We start from the raw sequence: 9,656 nt of genomic DNA, 5'->3' as shown, positions 1-9,656 counted from the left end.
TTGGTGGTCCTCGATTTGTAGTACCTTCAGGAATGTCAGGTCTTCAGTTATCTTGAATAGGTGTCCTAATTATGAATTTTAGTTTCATAGAGGGTTAATACAGGGCTATATTATGTCGCATTTTCAGTTGTGGAGGATGTTGTTTCTCATAGATTGTTTTGGGTGCAGGTATTGGTAATAATGGGATGGTGTTGTCTTATTTGCTCTATGTATATGACACCATGTTTATGGGTGAGTGGGATCAAAACGATGTGAAAAATCTCATTCAAATTTCGGGTTCCTTCTATATAGTGTATGATTTAAGGATTAATCTCTTTAAATAGAATTTATTGGGTGTTAGAGATGATATGAATCATGTTTAGTCTCTAGCTTCTTTTACGAGTTTTAGTGGTACATCTTTTCCTTTTACGTATTTTGGGCTTTCGTTGGGAGATAATATGGCTCGAGCAATTGGATGGCAACTTGTTATGACTGGATTAAGATTCGTTGTCTACTTAAAGGTCAAAATACTTTCAGCGGAAGGTAATGCAACTTTAATAAAGTCAGTGTTAGGAAGTTTGGGTATATTTTATATGACTATGTTTAAGATGCTAGGGTGTTGGTTAAAGATTGGAGGCTTGTAGAGCTCAGTTTTTCTAGGGTGTTGATGCTTTAGATATACGAGTTGGGTAAAATAGGAAATTATTCTTAATTTTAAAGAGAATGGTAGTCTAAATGATGGCAGTCATGATGCGTTCAATTTTGTGCTTTTGTACAAGTAGAGATGATGTTATTTAATGAGCATAATTCCTTATGGCTAAGGCTCATTAAAGCATTTCATGGTTGCGATGGCGGATTTTGGTTGGGTTTGCATGCTCAAGCTGGTAGTGGAGTTTGGTCTTTTATACTTGGTTATCTTAATTAACTACATGATATTGGTTTTATCCCTTCTCCGACAGTGCATAGAGTTTTTGGGTATGTATTGGATTCAAGGTTTTGGACTGATATTTGGTGTGGGAATATTTCTTTGATATATAGTTTTCATATACTCTTCGCGCTTACAAACAATTGTCAGGTCCTGGTTAGAGACTTTTGGAGTATTCAGGGGTTGAAACATTTTTTTGTTATCAGATGATTAAAGGGGGAATTGAGTGCTTGCAGCTCTTATATTTGATTTTTATGCTGGAGTCAATCCACTTAGAGTTGAGTTTGGATTAGTGGATATAGGAGTTAGACTCTTCGGGTGGGTTTATGGGTTGGTCTGCTAAATTTCATATTGATGATAATCATCTTCTTGTAAGTGCTCGGGTTACCAGGTGGAACATGTTGATCCATAGACAAATTAATGTTGTTATCTGGAGGGTGATGTTAGAACTTATTCCATGCGAGTAAATCTTGATGGAAGAGGAATGGATATTGATTATGTTTTGTGCCCAGTTTGCAGAGATGTCCATGAACATGCTACCCACTTATCATTCAAATATATGTTGGCGAAAGAGGTGTGGAATCGGATTGATGTCTCAATGGATATTGGTGTTCTTGTGTTTTTAGATGTTAAGGATATGGCTCACTGGATTGATAGTCGTCCAATTGCTGACATAGAAAGGTGATGGATTTTGAGCATTCTAACACTTCCTAAATGTACATGCAACCCTAATAACCTTGGATCTATATTTGTCTAATTATCATGCAAAGTTGAATTCCAAGGTTATATTCCTATATAGCATACATGGGGAACAATTTTTCACTTGAATGAAAGATAGAATAACTTACCTTGTTGTTGCTTATGTTCCTTGAAACCTTGTGAGCCTAGCACCCCAAGTGTGATGCCTCAAATGCTTCACACAACACCAAATGCTCTTGGAAAGACTTTTGAGAGAACACACACTTCTTGAAATCGGCCTAGCCCTCTTGTTTCATATGTCTAACCGATTTTGGTGGAGAATGGGATTCTTATATAGTTTTGACACATCTAGGGTTACACCATGTAAACCCTAATGTGTCATGACTCTTCATTTCCATGACCCATGGGTTTATAACTCCCATGGAGCATCCATGGAGCATCCTATGGGTGGAACCCAACTTGATAATCCATGGAGCCTCTTAGCCCACTATACAAGATATAAATGATTTACATAATCAACCCATATATTTAATTAGTTATCTTTTGATCACTTAATTAATTCTAAATTAATTCTTTGATCAAACTAATCGAATAATATTATTAATATATTAGAACTTAAAATATATTAATAATCTCCAAGTGTTATTTCTCTCATTTAGTCTATCCAATTGCATGGTGCCATGCAACCAAAATGGACCATGTCGGGTCGGGTCAAGTACTGACCATAAATAGTTATGGACTTAGACACCTTATCCAACAGTCTCCCACTTGGATAAGTCTAATAACTATAACTCCAGTACTTCAGGAACCGACTGGCAATCGTAGCTCTTTCATGGTCTCTCGGAACTGAGAAGATGTTGATACGCCATTTAAGATAAGTGATCATATAATCCTCTGTTCTAGATATCAGCCGGACAAATACATGGAACAATGTCTTATTTATTGTCCAGCAGTTTGTTTCTCGATTTCCGATTTGTTTGACAAAGAACTTAATTGAACACATCAACTTAGTTCTGACCGGGCCCGGTACATAAGTCAGAACAAAATCATCGAGGGGCCTAGATATTAGCTTCTAATCCAAGAAGGAACAGATAAACTTCGACTCATATGTTTGTTCTACCACTCTTTGAATTATACACAAAAGCATGTTTTATAACATCGAGTTACCAATGCGTTTTCATACAATCAATGCATAACCAACTTGTAAGTAACAAATCATATGTCTAGTTTTGAAGACTTATATGATATTACCGTCTCACGATCACTTGAGATAAATTCCATGAAGTGATTCCAGTGAGCGTGGGTTGAGTCCAATGCTCAGAACTTATGAGCACTCATGATTGTTGTAGCCTTGTCCAACACCTTAGACCTCTACAACCAATCATGACAGTCTTGATTCATACCTACTTCCGACATAGGACCGACTGTGGAGGTTTGAATAATATGTTATACCAAACAAAATTATTCTGGAAGTCAAAACATGCAAAAGAAATATAGTAAACGATCGACAAGAGATAGCAACACTTTACTCATAAATAAAACACCTTTTATTCCTCATCTAATGTCAATTACACTTTACAAATTTCTAGGTTATCTAACTACTAAATCTAATATCATCCTTCAGCCCTATGCTCCGAGCATGCTGGAGATGCTTAACCCGAGTCAGTCCCTTCGTGAGGGGATCTGTTGGGTTCTCATCCAATGATACCCTCTTTGCCACGAGGAGTCCTTCTTCTATCTGATGTCTGATAAAATGATATTTTCTGTCCATGTGTCTGGATCTCCCATGATCCCTTGGTTCCATGGCTAAGGCAACAGCGCTTTCACTATCACAGAAAATTTCCATTGGCTCTGTAATAGCTGGTACAACTCCAAGGTCTCCAATGAAGTTCTTCAGCCATATCGCCTCTTTTGCTGCCTCGCTAGCTGCAATATACTCTGATTCACAAGTTGAATCAGCCACTGTCTCTTGCTTGGAACTCCTCCGTTTAGGGTAAAGACCCAGCCCGACTGAGAGCGGAAATTATCCATATCAGTCAGGTAGCTAGCATCACTATACCCTACAACTATCAAGTCATCACTCCCACCGAGGGTAAGGACCCAATCCTTAGTCCTCCGTAGGTACTTGAGGATATTCTTTACCGCAGTCCAGTGTGCCTTGCCAGGGTTCCCCTGATACCTGCTAACCATGCTAAGTGCAAAGGCTACATCAGGTCGAGTACACGCCATTGCATACTTGATCGATCCTACAGCCGAAGCATAAGGTATTCGACTCATTTCTGCAATCTCAGCCTCAGTGCTAGGGCTTTGTGTCTTACTCAATCTGGCGTTACTCTGGATGGGTAACTCTCCTTTCTTGGAGTCCTGCATGCTGAATCTCTTCAGCACCTTATCCAAGTAGGTACTCTGACTAAGTCCAATTAGTCTTTTACTCCGATCTCTCAAGATCCTTATCCCTAGAATATAGGCAGCTTCTCCTAGGTCCTTCATAGAGAAACACTTCCCAAGCCAGGACTTAACTTCCTGCAGAGTTGGGATGTCATTTCCTATGAGTAGTATGTCATCCACATACAATACAAAAAAGCTAACTATACTCCCACTAGCCTCGACATACACGCAAGACTCATCTTCACTCCTAGAAAAGCCAAATTCCTTGACCTTTTCATCAAAGCAAAGATTCCATCTGCGAGGTGCTTGCTTCAATCCATAAATGGATTTCTCAAGCTTACACACTTTATTAGGGTACTCGTTGCTGACAAAACCCTCTGGCTGTCTCATGTAAACATCTTCAGCCAACTTTCCATTAAGGAAAGCGGTTTTGACATCCATTTGCCGTATTTCATAGTCATGAAATGCAACTATGGCTAACAGAACCCTAATAGACTTCATCTTGGCTACTGGAGAAAAGGTCTCATCATAGTCCACTCCAGGAATTTGAGAGAAGCCCTTTGCAACCAGTCGAGCCTTATAAGTGTGTACTTTACCATCCATGTCGGTCTTCTTCTTGAAGACCCATTTGCACCCTACTGTCTTACGACCTGGTACATTCTCAACCAAGTTCCAAACTTGATTATCATACATGGACTGTATTTCGCTGTCCATTGCCTCTTTCCACTTGGCTGACTCAGGACCTGCCATGGCTTCCGCGTAACTGTTAGGTTCATCCAGACCTATCAGTGTCTCATCACTGATAAGTGTATCACCGTCTGCAGTAATGTGGAATCCATAGTAATGCTCAGGAGCATTCCTAACCCTTGTGGACCGCCTCAGAGGTATAGACTTGTCAATTGGCTCAACAGGAGTTTCCTCCTCAAGTTGAGTGCTAGGGTTTGAAGTTCCTTCACCGCTTGACTCTTGAATTTCTTCAAGATCAACTTGCCTCCCACTGTTTCCTTGGCTTATAAACTCTCTCTCTCTCTCTCTCTCTCTCTCTAAAGAAAGCCCTCCTAGCTACAAAGACCACATTTTCACTAGGTCTGTAGAAAAGGTAACCAAAGGATTGTTGTGGGTAGCCGATGAAAATACACCTCTCGCTTCGAGGTTCGAGCTTATCATGAGTCTCGCGTCTCACGAAAGCCTCGCAACCCCAAATCTTGATGTGGTCTAGTTTAGGTACTTTACCAGTCCACATCTCGTGAGGAGTTTTGGCAACATTCTTTGTAGGGACTAGATTAAGGATATGGGCGGCAGTCTCTAAGGCATACCCCCAAAATGAGATTGGTAGCGAAGCTCGACTCATCATGGAACGAACCATATCCAACAAGGTTCTATTACGTCTCTCAGCCACACCATTCAACTGTGGTGTCCTGGGAGGTGTCAATTGTGAGACTATCCCACATTCCCTTAGATAGTCCAGGAACTCTGAACTAAGATACTCACCACCATGATCGGATCGAAGCATCTTAATGTTCCTGCCCAATTGATTCTCGACTTCCTTTTTAAATTCCTTAAACCTTTCGAAAGTCTCTGACTTATGCTTGATCAAGTAGACATATCCATATCTACTGTAATCATCAGTAAAAGTCAAATAATAACGATTAGCATCCCTTGTGGCATGTTTGAATGGTCTACACACATCCGTGTGTACAAGGTCCAACAAACCTTCACCCCTCTCACACGAGCCTGTGAAGGGTGACTTTGTCATTTTTCCAAGTAAGCATGATTCGCAACTATCATCTGACTTTAGGTCAAATGACTACAAGACTCCATCCTTTTGGAGTTGGCCTATGCATTTCTTGCTTATATGTCCAAGACGACAATGCCATAATGATGCTTTATCAAAGTTATTATTAATAGAATCAATACACAATACATTATTTCCTAAGTTATCAACCACAGATACTATTTCATACACGCCATCACAAGGTAATGCTTAAAAATAAAGAACATTATTAAAGAAAGCATTAGTCGAACCAACTTCATTATCAAATGAAAAGGTGAAACCTTGTTTATACAATGCATGAAAGGAAATAATATTTCTTGCCATTTCTGGTGAATAACAACACTTATTCAAATCTAAACTAAACTCACTACTTAGCGATAAAGTATAAACTCCAATCTTTGTGACAGGTAAAGCTTTCCTATTCCCCATGATTAGGTTTATTCTTCCTTGCTCCACATTCTCACTTCTTCTTAGTCCCTGCAAGTCACAACAAATGTGAATACCATAACCGGTATCTAGGACCCTAGATTTAGAATGGGGTGAGTAATTAGAAATGATAGTGTAAATAACTGCATGGTTGGGTTTAACTTTCCCATCCTTCACATCTTGCTGGTATTTTGGGTAGTTCCGCTTCCAATGTGATTTTTCATGGCAATAGAAGCATTCAGCCTCTTTTGGGCCAGAAGAAGGAGTAACGAAACCTTTCTTGGTTCCACTTGAAGAAGAGCCATCAAGGTTCCGAGCCTTGGTACCCTTTGAAGAGCTCTTTCTCTTCTTCCCTCGACTTTTCCCGATTGCCAAAACCGGAGTAGAGTTTGGAGTAGGAGTGTTAACAACCGACTTCCCCTTAAGACCTGTTCCTGCGGTCTTGAGAAGTCCCTGAAGTTTGTTGAGTGTGACCTCTTCCTTATTCATGTGATATGTCATGCGGAATTGATCATAGCACGATGGTAAGGAGTGCAAAATGATATCTATTGCAAGCTCCTCAGGGAAGTTCACATTAAGCTTCAGCAATCGATCCACATACCTTTGCATTTTCTGCATGTGGCTCGTGACGGATTCCCCGTCCTTCATCATGGTTGTTATCATGGAGCAGATGATTTCATACCTTTCTTGTCGTGCACTTTGATGGTATCTTTCCATCAGATCTTGGTGCATTTCATAAGGGTAGAAATCCTCATAGGACTTTTGGAGTTCTGCTATCATCGTGGCCATCATGATGCATGTCACCTTGGTAGCATCCCTTTCATGTGCCTGAAAGTCAACGATCTCCTGGGGAGTTGCAGTGGTCTCATCAATCTCCTTAAGCTCCTTGTCAAGGACATATTCTTTGTCCTCGTAGCGGGTAATCATCCTGATGTTTCTAATCCATTCATTGAAGTTGGATCCATCAAAAATGACTTTCCCACACAAGTTCATAAGGGTAAAGGAACCATTAGGATTAGAGCCAGAAGCAACATTGTTTGAAGACATCTGAAGGAAAAGGACAAGATTAGTTTAGATATTTAGAGAGTCCTTAATAAAACACCCAAATGTAATATTAAGGCTAGGATCCAATCACAATATATTATAACTTAGAAGAGGTATGCCGTAATCCAAGCTATAAGATATTTGAAAGGTAGGTGAATGACGATTCACCAATTTCCACCACGAAAACCGAAATATTAAATATTAGGTTTTTGATTGGTTCTTAGAAATTCCTAGATTCTTTGAGATTCAATGAACTTTTCAAAGGCATGTTTCAATCTCGAGTGTGCCCTCCAAGTTTTGTGACTGGGATACCGAGGATCACAAAACGAGGTGTGAAGTAACCATGCAAATCACTTGGTACCCTAAAAGTTTATCACTCAATCGATGTGCCGGTAAACCACACACGCTCCACCGATACTATAATAAACCCTATGTCACCCTTTACCTACCTTATTAAGTCCAAGTTAGTGTGTCAGTTAACCACACACGCTCCACCAACGACTTAAACAATGTGTAAAGTGTAATTTCATGGATTAGCACCTTATTCACATTTTTCCTAAAGTAACTAAGATTGGGAATTTAATAAAACATTTAGTTACTTTATAATATTCGTCATACTTTTAATGAGAATTTATAAGTCCTTGTCCTACCCGTTCGGCTAACGAACCTCCACCAGTCAAGCAAGCGGTGGGTGAGAGTGGACACCCATTAAGTTGCCATTTTATAGGCAACAACCTTATACCCACCTTATAGATCGGCTTCGTGAATGAGGCGTACTAGCGGTAAGACGACTTTAATCTTATACATATATATATATATATATATATATATATATATATATATCAAACCTGGGGTATTGGGAGGATTACGAAGAGATCAAAAACGAAGCTTTTCTTGGCCTTGGTTATGATCCGAGCGGCGACGTTACGTGCAATTTCATCGTCATGGCTTAATCGACGGTGGTGGTGCGGCGATCTCCACCACCTGCTCATCTTGAACTGCAACCACATGTTCCACACGTGCAAGGCGTCAGTAACACACCGGAGAACCGTGACTGTGATGGCGAACCACCAGTCGACGAACACACACATGCATGGTTCACTTATGGAGAGTGTGTAGAAAAACAGCGGGTCAATGAACAGACCAGTGGCGCAAACCAGAAGGAACGCCCGGTTCCATTCTTGAACCCATTCGGATCTTGGGTCCAGAAACGCCCTCCCACGTGGTGGGCACGTGCTAGGAATGAGCTCTTTGCAATCTTTGGATTCCTCTTCAACATCTTCTTCATCTTCTTCTTCTTGTTCTTCCTCACTGGTATCTGTACTGTATGCATCTGCAAAATCATGTCTGGTAGCCATGTATGTGAGTATGTATATGTGCGTGTGTTTTCACCTTCACTGCGTGTGAGAGATTGAGAGAGAGAGAGAGAGGGGAATTAGGGATGGGGTTTAGTCAGTGAGAGTCCTTACCCTCGGTGGGAGTGATGACTTGAGAGTTGTAGGGTATAGTGATGCTGGCTACCAGACTGATAGGGATAATTTCCGCTCTCAGTCGGGTCGGGTCTTTACCCTAAACAGAGGAGTTCCAAGCAAGAGACAGTGGCTGATTCAACTTGTGAATCAGAGTATATTGCAGCTAGCGAGGCGGCAAAAGAGGCGATATGGCTGAAGAACTTCATTGGAGACCTTGGAGTTGTACCAGCTATTAAAGAGCCAATGGAAATTTTCTGTGATAGTGAAAGCGCTGTTGCCTTAGCCAAGGAACCAAGGGATCACGGGAGATCCAGACACATCGACAGAAAATACCATTTTATCAGACATCGGATAGAAGAAGGACTCCTCGTGGCAAAGAGGGTATCATCGGATGAGAACCCAACAGATCCCCTCACGAAAGGACTGACTCGGGTTAAGCATCTCCAGCATGCTCGGAGCACAGGGCTGAAGGATGATATTAGATTTAGTAGTTAGATAACCTAGAAATTTGTAAAGTGTAATTGACATTAGATGATGAATAAAAGGTGTTTTATTTATGAGTAAAGTGTTGCTATCTCTTGTCGATCGTTTACTATATTTCTTTTGCATGTTTTGACTTCCAGAATAATTTTGTTTGGTATAACATATTATTCAAACCTCCACAGTCGGTCATATGTCTGAAGTAGGTATGAATCAAGACTGTCACGATTGGTTGCAGAGGTCTAAGGTGTTGGACAAGGCTACAACAATCATGAGTGCTCATAAGTTCTGAGCATTGGACTCAACCCACACTCACTGGAATCACTTCATGGAATTTATCTCGAGTGATCGTGAGACGGTAATATCATATAAGTCTTCAAACCTAGAGATATGATTTTTTACTAACAAGTTGGTTATGCATTGATTGTACGGAAACGCATTGGTAACTCGATGTTATAAAACGTGCTTT

At 40.4% G+C, this 9,656-nt stretch overlaps 1 pseudogene; it reads right to left on the bottom strand.

The window, feature by feature from the left end:
- Window positions 1-8,077: 8,077 nt before the first annotated feature.
- LOC145064346 (cyclic nucleotide-gated ion channel 4 pseudogene) lies at window positions 8,078-8,593 on the bottom strand (annotated as a pseudogene).
- Between the last annotated feature and the right edge of the window lie 1,063 nt (window positions 8,594-9,656).

Source organism: Lactuca serriola, chromosome 7 (assembly GCF_051521515.1).
Source record: "Lactuca serriola cultivar US96UC23 chromosome 7, Lser_US96UC23_V15, whole genome shotgun sequence".
Taxonomy (NCBI): domain Eukaryota; kingdom Viridiplantae; phylum Streptophyta; class Magnoliopsida; order Asterales; family Asteraceae; genus Lactuca; species Lactuca serriola.
The sequence above is the reverse complement of the archived record's forward strand: the minus strand, read 5'-3'. Positions and strand labels throughout refer to the sequence as shown.